This window comes from Barbus barbus (genome assembly GCF_936440315.1).
Source record: "Barbus barbus genome assembly, chromosome: 24".
Taxonomy (NCBI): domain Eukaryota; kingdom Metazoa; phylum Chordata; class Actinopteri; order Cypriniformes; family Cyprinidae; genus Barbus; species Barbus barbus.
In genome coordinates, this window is record NC_136752.1 from 29962499 (window position 1) to 29978506 (window position 16008).

Here is a 16008-nt window from a genome sequence, read left to right on the forward strand (position 1 = left end):
GTCCAGCCTGTTCCCTCGGCAGCTCCACAGGCTGCGAAGTGCCGGTGGAAGGAGGAGCCCTCGGAGGTTGGTTCCTCGGAGGGGAATTCCTCACCGTCGCCGTAAGACCAGTCCAGCTACTGTCAGAAGTAGTGCTCCGCCGGCTGCTGCCAGAGGGAGCCCTAGATCTAGGCGGAGGCACGGGCACCCCGCCCCCTTGCAGGAAACGGTGTCTGGTCCGCAACTCCGCGACGGTCATTTTCCCCGCAATGGGAGCATGACTCGTCCACGAAAGCCGCCTCAGAGTGATTACCGCCCAGACACGAGAGGCAGCGATCGTGACCATCACCCGACGCCATGTAACGACCGCATCCAGAAATGTACGGATGGAAGGGCATCTTTAGAAAGACGCGTCTTTAAAAAGACGTTCCACCCGTGAATGCTCTTTTTGAGAATCACTCTTTCAGTGTGATGAAGTGCACAGGGGAGATGGCCGCTTGCAACACAATCAGAGGTAGTGCAATCCGATGTGTGCAACCCACTCGACAGGAAAGGAACCACCGCTGCTGAAGCGCCATGACACCAGCACAGAGAGACCTCCGGAGAGCGTGCTGACTTGTAGACACCGTAGTCGAAGGCTTTGTCAGGAGCAGAACGACGAACGCTCGGCTCCGTAGCGAAAAGCTGAATATGCGCTGCACCTGCTGCCTACTTATACTCACGCTGTGATCAGCGGCAGCTGGATGTGCATTGGCTTGTTTAGATACACTCGTAGTGGATTGGTCTCTCTAAGCGAGATCCCAATTCGTCGGTCACCGACGTGACTCGGAGTGACCGATTGATAGGGAACTGACATTGTGAGTATTGCAGTGATTTTAAAGCACTTTTTGTTTGGTATTTGCATGTGATTCCTCAGTTGCTTTAAAACCATTAAAAATCATTTTATTACATTCAAATGTTTTATTAAAAATGCTGTGTACTGTAGGTAAATATTGCTGTTTATTATTCTGTGTTGTTGGTGTGTATATAAATGAAAATGATTCAGTATCATTTTTCTTTGTTTTCGTTTAGTGAGAAACTGGTGCAAACATGCCTTGATTGTTTGATTTAGATTTTTTTCGTTTTAATTTTGTGTTCAAACATTTATATATTGAGTATTGTCTGAAAATATTGGGATAATTGTATCACCCAGCTCGAATGCCTGGATAAAAGTTTGATAGAGTAACATTTGGTTAATTAAGCCCTCCTATTGCGAAAAAAAAACTGCATACACTTTTCGCATTTCTGGGTCTATAGAACATGAGGTTATATAACTTTTTTTATTTTTTTTTAAATTACGGTGTTTGAAAATTTGAAATTTTGAATTAAAATGTTAAATTTGAAAATGTCAAATTAGAAGTTGAAATTTCAATCTTTATAAGAACTACAGCAAAACCACTGCAATGAGAGAAAATATATTTTTTTCAATATTCTTGAGAAATTTTATTTTATATCTCAGAATTCAATTAAAACCATTAGAATTAATACAACTTAATTAAATGCCTTTGAACTTATAAATCATGTTGCTCAAAAACAGTCCAAATTTATGAAACCTGCATATTGTTTTCCTTACAAAACAACAAATATTACTCTGGAATACTGTATATTTATTTTATTTGTATAAACTTTGACTTTCAGATGATCAACAGCCTGATTCTGCAATACAGTATAGTGAAATGTGGACTTCTCCTCTTTCAAACTCACTTTTCTTCATCAAATTAAGTCTGTTTGGTCTTTGAACTTCAGCTTTTTATCTATTTGGGCTAAGATTATTTAGATATTGTTTTTTTATGTCACATCTTTTGTCTCTTTATAGTGTTTTTGAGTGTGCATAGTCAAATTTACCAACAAAATTCAGTCCTAAAAGTGTGTATGACACACAGAAAAGAGGCTCAATGTATTTTACACAAGCAATTTGAGACAAATTTAATTAATAGATGTAAAAAAATTTTTTTTTAAATTGACCCGAACGCATAATTTAGTTTAAATGGTTATATCTCTTATAATATTAAAAAATCTGAAAAAAAAAAAGTGTATTTTGATATTCCTCATCCATATGCAAAGCTTTTTTCCTGTACTAAAATAAATGGAAGTTTTAGACATTTTTATGTACCGCTTTTTTTAAAACTGACTGAATGCGATAGGAGGGTTACGACAGAGCATGTGACTCTGAACAATATGAAAGAAAACACAGATCTGAGAGTAGATCTAGTTAAACTTGTTTAATATATATTTCAGTGTTTCTCAGTTGATCGAGTGTTTAGTGCTTCACACTGGAGCTGATCTGAAGGACTCGTCATCTTCAGAAACATTGACAGTATCTTAAACAATCAGGAGTACATGTTTATGATGTGTTTACAGTAGATCAATGTTAACGAAGGTTCTCTGTCTGTCGATCATGTGGATCTGATGTCCTGTAACAACCGTTCAGTCATTATACTCATTCAATATCCAATAATGCTTCCTTTCACTGTATTTCTTTGGATTTACCATCCATTTTTGTGTCATTCTTGCAACTAATGATGAAAAAATAAAGAAAGCTATTTTAAATCTGTGTTGGTGAAACGCATTGCCGGAAATCATTCTTGTTCATGAAGTATTTTGCCGTCGAATTGGACATTATTTATTGATTTTTGCAATTTAGTCAAAAATAGTCTTGACCAGGAAAAAAAGCAGATACTGTACGTTTCTACATATAGTTTAATTTATAGTGGAGTATGTTGTCATTTGAGTAGATTCATATAAAAATGAAAATATTATCAATATTTTGCAAAATAATTAAATCCATTGTATGCTATTTAAATGTCTTTTCACCAAATGTTTGAGAACAGAGCAATTCATGAGAAAATCTTGAAAAAATTGAAAAAAATAATTTAATTTACAAGTTCAGTTGCTGCCTTAAATTTTTAAGTATAATCAAATTGGCTGTACGCTGCAAAAAAAAAATATTCTCTTCGTATTTTTGTCTTGTTTTCTAGTATAAATATCTTGAATCAAGATGAATTTACTTGACGAGTAAAATGATTTAAGATATTATGGACTATTATATTGTTTATTTTTCCTTAAAACAAGCAAAATTATATAAATGAAAAATAAATAGAAAAAATCATCTTCTTCAGCCTTTGAATTAAGATTCTATAAACTCAGAACTATGAACTCAGAATTCTGAGCAAAAGTCCCAATTTTTGAAAGTTTAACCCCCCCCCAAAAAAAGTCCATGTTGGTAAAAAGAATAAAACTACATATTTTACGTCAACAGTTTTTATCTCACAATTATGACTTTTTGTAAATTCAGAATTTTGAGAAAAAAAATCTGATCTCATCTTGCAATTTTTTGTTTGTTTGTTTTTGTCTTTTTTATCATGGAATATATATATATATATATATATATATATATATATATATATATATATATATATTTTTTTTTTTTTTTTTTTTTTTTTTTTTTTTCTTTCTTTTTTTTTTCAAAGTTCTGGACTTTTTGTGCAAGATGTCTGAATTGTGAGACATTGTTTTAAGTTTTTATTCCGTGGTTTTATAAGTGCTTAAAGCTGAATATCTGTGAGCGGATGAAGGAAGTCTGAACCTTCACTTGGACCTTGCAGCATCTGCAGGTTTATGATGTGAAGATGTGATTGTTTTATGAACTGCAGACCTTCATTATGTGTCTCTGCAGGTGAGTTTATCAGTCAGATGAAGCTCATATCCAGGTAACCTTGGTTTGAACATCCGAGCAGGACTCGAGCCTCAGACGCTCATTAACATGCACCTGACGTCTCTCTGATCCACAATGTCATCGTACAGTACGCCTTCTTTCTTTCACTGTCTGTTTATACAATTGCCATGCTTTATGAGAAAAAGCCACAGAATGCAAATGCATCATAACGCGTCTCTGAGGAACCAACATCAGCTCCGTCATCCGTCCATCAAACCAGGATTCTTCATTTGTAAAGCCATTAAAACACATGAGTTTAACAAACGCTGATGGAGATCGACAGCACTCGTTGTTTCAGTACTTTCAGTGCATCAGCGGGTGTTTTTCAGTAAATCAGTATATTATTATGATTTCTGAAGATCATGTGACACTGAAGACTGGAGTAATGATGCTGAAAATACAGCTGCAGATCACAGAAATACATTACAGTTTAACACAGAAAACAGATATTTTATATTACAAAACTATTTCACAATTTTTACTGTTTGATTAAATAAATGGTGAGCAGAGATATTAGTGTATTTGAAGCACACACAGCATGGAGACTGGAGTATACTGAAAGTGAAAGTCTGCAGGGTGATGTGTGGAGAGCGGGGCACAGCAACACTTTTTGACTGTCAGTTTGTATGAATCCACACGGGGTTCAGAGTAGAATCTGTATTTATTTTTTTATCCACAGTGATTTCACACTTGTCTAGAACAAATATTTCACTTTGTTTCATAATTACACTGTATACATTTTTCATTATTTACCCTGGAAGAATGGAAGTGAAATGTGCCAACATGTGACAGCTCAGCTCTCTATATGCCAAAATAAATGTCACTTTCATAGTCTTTAAAGCGTGATTACCAAGTGTGTCTGTGTAAAGTGTGTTGGCAGGACTTGGGACTGACCTTCTCCGACTGGCGTTTGACCAGAATGTCTTGGCAAAACTCACCGTTCTTCATAAAAACACCAAACTATTGATACAGATGTTTAGTAGAATGTTCATGCTGCTCTTTTTCACCAAAAATGATCAAAAAAGTCACCATAAACCCACTTTTGATGGCATCTTCTGCACAGCATTGTGTATAAGTTTCATATGTATAATCATGCTTTACAAAAGTACTGTGCCATTTAAATAATAGAACATTTTTAATAATAAAAAATGTATATTAAATATTAAATTTGCTTCTAATATTTGTTTATAAAATATTTATTTAAATATAAATATTAATATTACTTTTTAAAGTAATCTATTACAATTTAAATGTTCAATTCTCCTTTCTTAAATGCAAACAATCATAATAAAATGTTAAATTCTCATTACTGTACTGACTATTTTAAATATTAAAATCATTTACATTAAATTTAGACGTGCATGATCTATTCATAGAATATTGCTTTACAAATGTACTGTGCAATTAAAACAAGTAAATTAAATATTTTGTATTAAATATTACATTTTCTTATAATATTGATTGATTGCTTTATTGTTTATATAATATTTTTAAAATTTTAATATTTGTTTAATTTATAATTATCATAATTTTTTATTAAATAATACTAAATGCATTGAATGAGAGTAGATGACAGTGTTGTAAATGACGCAGGATTCGTTCTATGCCTCGTGTTTAATCACAAAATTTTGGGCAAATTACACGCATGCAGCAAACCTAAAGGTTTTTTATTGCATTTTAATTTTTAGACATTTTTTATCTTCTTTTTAATAGCCCCCCCCCAAAAAAAAAATATAATTCAGCTTTAATTGCATCCATGCCGTAGCAGATGTCTGATCCTTTCAGAAGCTTCACAATGGAAATTGATTAACAGCCGGTCTCAGGACTGAATTGTATAAATGCATCAACTTGAAGGTATTGCTCATCTGTAATGGCGTTTAATTGAATGCAAATGAAAATCACTTCGCTCTCTGATGCTTATGCAGCAAAATCAGTTTTATCGATGATCGTGAACTTTATTTATTGTCTGGTTGCGTTGCGTTCCAGGAGCGGCACGCTCATATCTCACTGCTGGCCGTGGATCCGTATCTGCGTTTGAATAGATCCGAGCCTCATTCATCAGGGTTTCAGCGCTTCTCAGGTGAGTTTGCATGGATGAGAGTTCAGAAGCTCACTTCAACTAAAAACAAAACTAAATATCAGCCTCTTAGATTCTGAACAGCCTTTGGATGGAACCCGAGCCATGGTATAAAAAACTAATTTGAAAAATAAAAAAAGTCAGTTTATTATCTTCTAATCTCACTATTTTGATCAAATTTTCTTAGAATTGAGTTTATGAAATGAAAATAAAAATGCAATTTTTGGAATAAAAATTTAAACAGTTCTTTTTTTAATAGTTTTATCTTAGAGCTCTGAATTTTATTCTCAATTTTATGGAATACAAAAATAAAAAAAGTAATTTTCATTTACAGAATAAAAAATTAAGAGATCTTTTTTTTAAATCTTTATCATAAAAATAAGAAAAAAAAATTAAAGATATTTTTTATTATTACAGTTTTTCTCGATTGCTTAAACATATTTCTTGAAATTATGCCTCTTTTTTGCGAAATTCTAAACACAAATCCATAACTTCTAACTTCAGACTTCCTATATTCAGGTCAAAATGAAGCTCTTCACTCAGAACAACTCAATCTTGTTGAAAAACCAAACTTTGCTCTCAGACACGACACACAAACCCTCAAAAACACACACACACTACAACACAGTTTTACACACTGATGAGATCAATTCAAAACAATTCTACAAAAACCGGTAATAAGTGTTGCTTGCCGTACTCCCCAAGTGTTTTATTCCTTAATTTAATGTAGTGTAGAGTACAGTACAATACAGCAAACAACAACAAAAATAATTATTCTGCCCCAGCATCCTGTCTTTGGTCTGGGAGAGGGCAAAGAACCTCTTCAACATCACAGGCTATACTGGCCCTGGCCAGGCAGCGGGGGGTAAAATCCTCTCGCATGCCTGATCCAATCCTGCCACGCATCAACTAAAATATCTGAGACTGCTTGTCTTCTTGCCCTTGCTCTTCCCTTTCCTCTTTCTCTTCCATGTTGTCATCCTCCTCCTCCTCCTCCTCCTTATCTTCCTCTTCCTCTCTGTACTTCCTCTCCACCTCCTACTCTTCCTTCATTTCTTTCTCCACTTCCTTCCCCTTCTCCTCCTCTGTGTCCTGGACCTCGTCCTTCATTTCTCTCTGGATCCATTGTTTCAAACCTGAATACAGTTTCTCTGTATATGATTCACAGTTACACTTTTACTTGTGGTCTGACCAAAAAAAAACAACACACAAACACACTACAACATAATTTTGAAACAGAAAGAAAAATAAATATGGACACAAAGGCAAAAAATAAAAATGAGAAAGTCCACTGTCAGAATTTGTAACGCTTGTGTAGTCCTCTGTCTATATATGCTTTCCAATTGTAGGTTGATGAGATGCACCTTTGAGCTATTTCAGAGAACTGGTTTGTCATTGGTTGATCTATATTCTCTTCACTAGTGAAAGTTAAAGGGATAATTCACCCAAAAAAATTCTGTCATTGATTACTCACCCTCATGTTGTTCCAAACCCATAAGACCTCCGTTCATCTACGGAACACAAACTAAGATATTTTTGATGAACTCCGAGAGCTTTCTGACCCTTTCATAGACAGCAAGGATCCCTACACGATCAAGGCTCAGAAACGTAGTGAGGAGATTGTTAAAATAATCAGGGGTTCAACCGTAATTTTACGAAGCTACGAGAATATTTTTTGTGCGCAAAAGAAAACAAAAATAACGACTTTATTCAACAGTTCGTCTCCTCTACATCAGCGTAGCGCCATTTTGGAGAATATCCACTGGACGGAAACTGCGTACGCTCTTCACATACCAGATGTGCTGTTTTCGTTCAAATAAAAGCATAAATATACATGGAAGACGTATCCGCACAGTGCGGCTGACGAGCGTACGCAGTTTCCACAGTTTGCCGTTATGGAATTTAAAAAAAATAAATAAATATGTTTTTCTATTATTTTTCTATTATATTTTTGTCTTTTGCAATTCTGACTTAAAGCAGGTTCTTGGTCAGATAAACAGTTGGCTGAATCAGTGATGCTCAAATGAACAGAATAGTATTTTGAATGTGTGGTTTTACACAATTTTGGTGGAAATCAACCTCCAAATGTCTTTCTTATAGTGATTGTGAATATTCAAGGCAGGATTTCACCAGAGAGCACACACACTTGAGCTTCTATCATGGGAGGATATGGCCGTTTCTCTTTCTCTGCTGTTTTCTGTCTTTCCTTCTGGTCTTCTGGAGTGGATGCTCGTCTGAAGTCAGATCAGACTTTCATCTGAGGAAACGCATGAGTTGTGGAGTGCGGCGTGGAGACTCTGAGTTCCTGAAGTCGGATAAAGCGTGCTGTTCGCCTCGGGTCGGCCCGCAGGCACAGAGACTCAAGGGCTTCACAGAGGCTGTTTCTCTAAAGTTTACAAGTAATTCTAAATTATGTAATTGGTTAGAAACTGTTCTTTTACAGTGCAATGCCTATACATCTTTTTACTCATTTGTTTGCTTGTTTTTGTTTGTTTATATAAAGTCATTGGTCCCCCCCACTTGACTAAATCAAAATTGGATTCACAATTCATTGCTTCTACAGTCGATCTTAACGGACTGCAGTCTTTCGATTCTTATATTATAAATAATACTTTTAAACAATTTTATTCTTTGCTATACCAGTCTAATTATTCTTTTCAAAGACATAATTCTATGGTATCATTCTTTGGTCGCGTGTCTCTTCCTGTTGTCTCCGAGGAACAGAGGGAATTTCTCAATGCTCCTATAACAAGAGAGGAAGCTGTAATCGCACTCCATAGTTTAAAATCTGGTAAATCACCTGGGCTGGATGGTGTTGTATGTGACCTATATAAAGAATTTGACCATGTGCTGTTAGACCCTCTCTTAGCCATGCTTAATCATTCATTTTTGACCGATAGTTTGCCCTCTTCACTTCGTGAAGCAAATATTTACCTTTTATTACAAAAGGGGGTGGGTGGCTCTGATAAAAATGAATCTCCTGCCCCGTTTACTGTATCCAATGCAAATGATTCCTGTTTTACTGTCCAATAAGGCTATAAAAGAGTTAAATGGGTGGCTAAGTTCATTTATCTGGAGCAAAAGAAAACCCAGATTGAAGTGATCAAAACTTCAGCTCTCTAGTGCAAAGGGACCTTGGACCTCCCAAATATTAGAGCGCTATCATAAAGTGAATTCTTGACGAAAAACACTCAGAACGTAAATAAAACAGCCCCTTTTCCGGTGGGATTTACTAGAGGAAACACTAGCGATCGCTCTGCATCACAGCTCTCCTCCGCTACTTCCCCTCTCTCCCCCATCCTCCAATAATAATCCCTCTTCCAGTATGGGAGGTGGGACCATATCCTTTACAGCCAATCAGATAGGAAAGGCTTTTCTCAACCGTATTTGTAAACAGACTTTATAAAAGGGGTTCACACTCTTAATGAGACATTTACATACATACTCAAACCATTGTATGTGTCCTATTTAAACAGGTATATAAAAATGTATATATGTAACCCAAATTTACCCTGGGTTACATATAGCTCACTGCAATCCATATAAACACTGATCTTCTCAGATGTTAAGACTTAAGATCCAAGATTTTCTGTAATAAGGTTCTGGTTTCTGTGCATTTATTGTTGGATGTTTTTGTTAACTGCATACTAATGAGATTTTTAATCATTTTTGAATATTAAGCATAGTGTAATCTTTTATTTGTCGTATTTCTCACATGTTCTGAACCTCACAGCACTTTTAGCAATTAGATTTTATCCTCCAATGAAAGTTTTACACTTTCCATGTTCCCAAAACCTCCACGTCTCCATTGAATTTCCACTTAAAATAGTCACAAAAGAGGCTATTGTCTGTAAAATAAGGCCTTCATTTCTGTAAATGGTCCTCAGACTGATTACAATGAGGCAGCATTGTGCAGGAACAAAGACTCATTTCAGTTCAATGTTAGATCAGGCTATAGTGTTTGTGCTGGATTCATACGGTGACGTTTAAATGACCCTGGAACAGAATTACTGAAAGTGTTGCTTTTGTTCAAAGTCAAATTAAAGTGAACCTGTAAAATCAGTTGAAGGTAAAACCTTAAAAAGAACCACAAAAATTAATGTTTTGGGTTTTTAATTTTGTTAAAAATGTTATCTTTAGTTTCTATCGCGATTCTGAGTTTATATTGTGATTCTGAGCTATACCTCATGATACTGAGTTTACATCGCGATTCTGAGTTTATATTGTGATTTTGTAACTACTCGCTGGTCATTAAACAGTCCACGCTTCCAAGATACTGATGTCCATATGTTTTATTTTCCTGGTATGGAACACCGTGAAAACTACATGCAAACAAACACAAAGAAATAGTTTTACACAACAACAATTCGAAGGACATCAACGCAAATAAAGAAATATACAACCATTAACTCTTTTACCGTGTTGGCCTGATAACCAGCAGTAGAATGGTAAGGAGCTCTAACATGCGTCTCTGAATTCACATCTTGCCATTCAGTTCGTACCAATACTTCCAGGTTAAATTAATCAGGAAGGGTCATGTGACATTCATTTTAGTCAAACTGAGAATACAGCAAAATAAAGTACAATACCAACAAAATTAGGAAATTAATACGCACACAAAAATACACACTTAAATCGTGAAATCATAAAGATACAAATAATATAATTAATTAAACATTAATCCCTAAAATCATAAAAAGTCATAACTCATAACTGACCTATCAGCGTCAGCTACAGATTGTGAGTTTGTATTGTGATTCTGAGTGTATATCGTGATTCTGAGTTTATATCGTAATTCTGAGTTTATATCGTGATTCTGAGTGTATATTGTGATTCTGAGTGTATATCGTGATTCTGAGTGTATATCGTGATTCTGAATTTGTATTGTGATTCTGAGTGTATATTGTGATTCTGAGTGTATATCGTGATTCTGAGTGTATATCGTGATTCTGAATTTGTATTGTGATTCTGAATTTGTATTGTGATTCTGAGTGTATATTGTGATTCTGAGTGTATATTGTGATTCTGAGTGTATATCGTGATTCTAAGTGTATATCGTGATTCTGAGTGTATATCTTGATTCTGAGTGTATATCGTGATTCTGAGTTTATATCGTGATTCTGAGTTTATATCGTTATTCTGAGTTTATATCGTTATTCTGAGTTTATATCTTTATTCTGAGTTAATATTGTAATTATGATCTTAAATTGTAATTCTGAGTTTATATCGTGATTCTGAGTTTATATCGTGATTCTGAGTTTATATCGTTATTCTGAGTTTGTATCGTGATTCTGAGTTTATATCGTGATTCTGAGTTTATATCGTGATTCTGAGTTTATATCGTGATTTATATCGTTATTCTGAGTTTATATCGTTATTCTGAGTTTATATCGTGATTCTGAGTTTATATCGTTATTCTGAGTTTATATTGTGATTCTGAGTTTGTATCGTGATTCTGAGTTTATATCGTGATTCTGAGTTTATGTCGTTATTCTGAGTTTATATCGTGATTCTGAGTTTATATCGTTATTCTGAGTTTATATCGTGATTCTGAGTTTATATCGTTATTCTGAGTTTATATCGTGACTCTGAGATTATATTATGACACTGAGTTTATATCGTTATTCTGAGTTTATATTGTGATTCTGAGTTTGTATTGTGATTCTGAGTTTATATTGTGATTCTGAGTGTATATCGTGATTCTGAGTGTATATCGTGATTCTGAGTGTATATCGTGATTCTGAGTGTATATTGTGATTCTGAGTGTATATCGTGATTCTGAGTTTATATCGTGATTCTGAGTGTATATCGTGATTCTGAATTTGTATTGTGATTCTGAGTGTATATTGTGATTCTGAGTGTATATCGTGATTCTGAGTGTATATCGTGATTCTGAGTGTATATCGTTATTCTGAGTTTATATTGGGATTCTGAGTTTATATCGTTATTCTGAGTTTATATTGTAATTCTGAGTTTATATCGTTATTCTGAGTTTATATTGTAATTCTGATCTTAAATTGTGATTCTGAGTTTATATCGTAATTCTGAGTTTATATCGTAATTCTGAGTTTATATCGTGATTCTGAGTTTATATCGTGATTCTGAGTTTATATCGTTATTCTGAGTTTATATCGTGATTCTGAGTTTGTATCGTGATTCTGAGTTTATATCGTGATTCTGAGTTTATATTGTGAGTCTGAGTTTATATCGTTATTCTGAGTTTATATCGTGATTTATATCGTTATTCTGAGTTTATATCGTGATTCTGAGTTTATATCGTTATTCTGAGTTTATATCGTGATTCTGAGTTTATATCGTTATTCTGAGTTTATATCGTGATTCTGAGTTTATATCGTGATTCTGAGTTTATATCGTTATTCTGAGTTTATATCGTGATTCTGAGTTTATATCGTTATTCTGAGTTTATATCGTGATTCTGAGTTTATATCGTTATTCTGAGTTTATATCGTGATTCTGAGTTTATATCGTTATTCTGAGTTTATATTATGACACTGAGTTTATATCGTTATTCTGAGTTTATATTGTGATTCTGAGTTTATATTATGACACTGAGTTTATATTGTGATTCTGAGTTTATATCTTTATTCTGAGTTAATATTGTAATTCTGATCTTAAATTGTAATTCTGAGTTTATATCGTGATTCTGAGTGTATATCTTGATTCTGAGTGTATATCGTGATTCTGAGTTTATATCGTTATTCTGAGTTTATATTGTGATTCTGAGTTTATATCGTTATTCTGAGTTTATATCTTTATTCTGAGTTAATATTGTAATTCTGATCTTAAATTGTAATTCTGAGTTTATATCGTGATTCTGAGTTTATATCGTGATTCTGAGTTTATATCGTTATTCTGAGTTTGTATCGTGATTCTGAGTTTATATCGTGATTCTGAGTTTATATCGTGATTTATATCGTTATTCTGAGTTGATATCGTGATTCTGAGTTTATATCGTTATTCTGAGTTTATATCGTGATTCTGAGTTTATATCGTTATTCTGAGTTTATATTGTGATTCTGAGTTTGTATCGTGATTCTGAGTTTATATCGTGATTCTGAGTTTATATCGTTATTCTGAGTTTATATCGTGATTCTGAGTTTATATCGTTATTCTGAGTTTATATCGTGATTCTGAGTTTATATCGTTATTCTGAGTTTATATTGTGATTCTGAGTTTGTATTGTGATTCTGAGTTTATATTGTGATTCTGAGTGTATATCGTGATTCTGAGTGTATATCGTGATTCTGAGTGTATATTATGACACTGAGTTTATATTGTGATTCTGAGTGTATATCGTGATTCTGAGTTTATATCGTGATTCTGAGTGTATATCGTGATTCTGAGTGTATATCGTGATTCTGAATTTGTATTGTGATTCTGAGTGTATATTGTGATTCTGAGTGTATATCGTGATTCTGAGTGTATATCGTGATTCTGAGTGTATATCGTTATTCTGAGTTTATATTGGGATTCTGAGTTTATATCGTTATTCTGAGTTTATATTGTAATTCTGAGTTTATATCGTTATTCTGAGTTTATATTGTAATTCTGATCTTAAATTGTGATTCTGAGTTTATATCGTAATTCTGAGTTTATATCGTAATTCTGAGTTTATATCGTGATTCTGAGTTTATATCGTGATTCTGAGTTTGTATCGTGATTCTGAGTTTATATCGTGATTCTGAGTTTATATTGTGAGTCTGAGTTTATATCGTTATTCTGAGTTTATATCGTGATTTATATCGTTATTCTGAGTTTATATCGTGATTCTGAGTTTATATCGTTATTCTGAGTTTATATCGTGATTCTGAGTTTATATCGTTATTCTGAGTTTATATTGTGATTCTGAGTTTGTATTGTGATTCTGAGTTTATATCGTGATTCTGAGTTTATATCGTTATTCTGAGTTTATATCGTGATTCTGAGTTTATATCGTTATTCTGAGTTTATATCGTGATTCTGAGTTTATATCGTTATTCTGAGTTTATATCGTGATTCTGAGTTTATATCGTTATTCTGAGTTTATATTATGACACTGAGTTTATATTGTGATTCTGAGTTTGTATTGTGATTCTGAGTTTATATTGTGATTCTGAGTTTGTATTGTGATTCTGAGTTTATATTACGACACTGAGTTCATATTGTGACTGAGTTTATATTGTGATTCTGAGTTTGTATTGTGATTCTGAGTTTATGTTGTGATTCTGAGTTTATATTATGACACTGAGTTTATATTGTGATTCTGAGTTTATATCGTGATTCTGAGTTTATATCGTTATTCTGAGATTATATCGTGATTCTGAGTTTATATCGTTATTCTGAGTTTATATCGTGACTCTGAGTTTATATTATGACACTGAGTTTATATCGTTATTCTGAGTTTATATTGTGATTCTGAGTTTGTATTGTGATTCTGAGTTTATATTGTGATTCTGAGTGTATATCGTGATTCTGAGTGTATATCGTGATTCTGAGTGTATATCGTGATTCTGAGTGTATATTGTGATTCTGAGTGTATATCGTGATTCTGAGTTTATATCGTGATTCTGAGTGTATATCGTGATTCTGAATTTGTATTGTGATTCTGAGTGTATATTGTGATTCTGAGTGTATATCGTGATTCTGAGTGTATATCGTGATTCTGAGTGTATATCGTTATTCTGAGTTTATATTGGGATTCTGAGTTTATATCGTTATTCTGAGTTTATATTGTAATTCTGAGTTTATATCGTTATTCTGAGTTTATATTGTAATTCTGATCTTAAATTGTGATTCTGAGTTTATATCGTAATTCTGAGTTTATATCGTAATTCTGAGTTTATATCGTGATTCTGAGTTTATATCGTGATTCTGAGTTTATATCGTTATTCTGAGTTTATATCGTGATTCTGAGTTTGTATCGTGATTCTGAGTTTATATCGTGATTCTGAGTTTATATTGTGAGTCTGAGTTTATATCGTTATTCTGAGTTTATATCGTGATTTATATCGTTATTCTGAGTTTATATCGTGATTCTGAGTTTATATCGTTATTCTGAGTTTATATCGTGATTCTGAGTTTATATCGTTATTCTGAGTTTATATCGTGATTCTGAGTTTATATCGTGATTCTGAGTTTATATCGTTATTCTGAGTTTATATCGTGATTCTGAGTTTATATCGTTATTCTGAGTTTATATCGTGATTCTGAGTTTATATCGTTATTCTGAGTTTATATCGTGATTCTGAGTTTATATCGTTATTCTGAGTTTATATTATGACACTGAGTTTATATCGTTATTCTGAGTTTATATTGTGATTCTGAGTTTGTATTGTGATTCTGAGTTTATATTGTGATTCTGAGTTTATATTATGACACTGAGTTTATATTGTGATTCTGAGTTTATATCTTTATTCTGAGTTAATATTGTAATTCTGATCTTAAATTGTAATTCTGAGTTTATATCGTGATTCTGAGTGTATATCTTGATTCTGAGTGTATATCGTGATTCTGAGTTTATATCGTTATTCTGAGTTTATATTGTGATTCTGAGTTTATATCGTTATTCTGAGTTTATATCTTTATTCTGAGTTAATATTGTAATTCTGATCTTAAATTGTAATTCTGAGTTTATATCGTGATTCTGAGTTTATATCGTGATTCTGAGTTTATATCGTTATTCTGAGTTTGTATCGTGATTCTGAGTTTATATCGTGATTCTGAGTTTATATCGTGATTTATATCGTTATTCTGAGTTGATATCGTGATTCTGAGTTTATATCGTTATTCTGAGTTTATATCGTGATTCTGAGTTTATATCGTTATTCTGAGTTTATATTGTGATTCTGAGTTTGTATCGTGATTCTGAGTTTATATCGTGATTCTGAGTTTATATCGTTATTCTGAGTTTATATCGTGATTCTGAGTTTATATCGTTATTCTGAGTTTATATCGTGATTCTGAGTTTATATCGTTATTCTGAGTTTATATTGTGATTCTGAGTTTGTATTGTGATTCTGAGTTTATATTGTGATTCTGAGTGTATATCGTGATTCTGAGTGTATATCGTGATTCTGAGTGTATATTATGACACTGAGTTTATATTGTGATTCTGAGTGTATATCGTGATTCTGAGTTTATATCGTGATTCTGAGTGTATATCGTGATTCTGAGTGTATATCGTGATTCTGAATTTGTA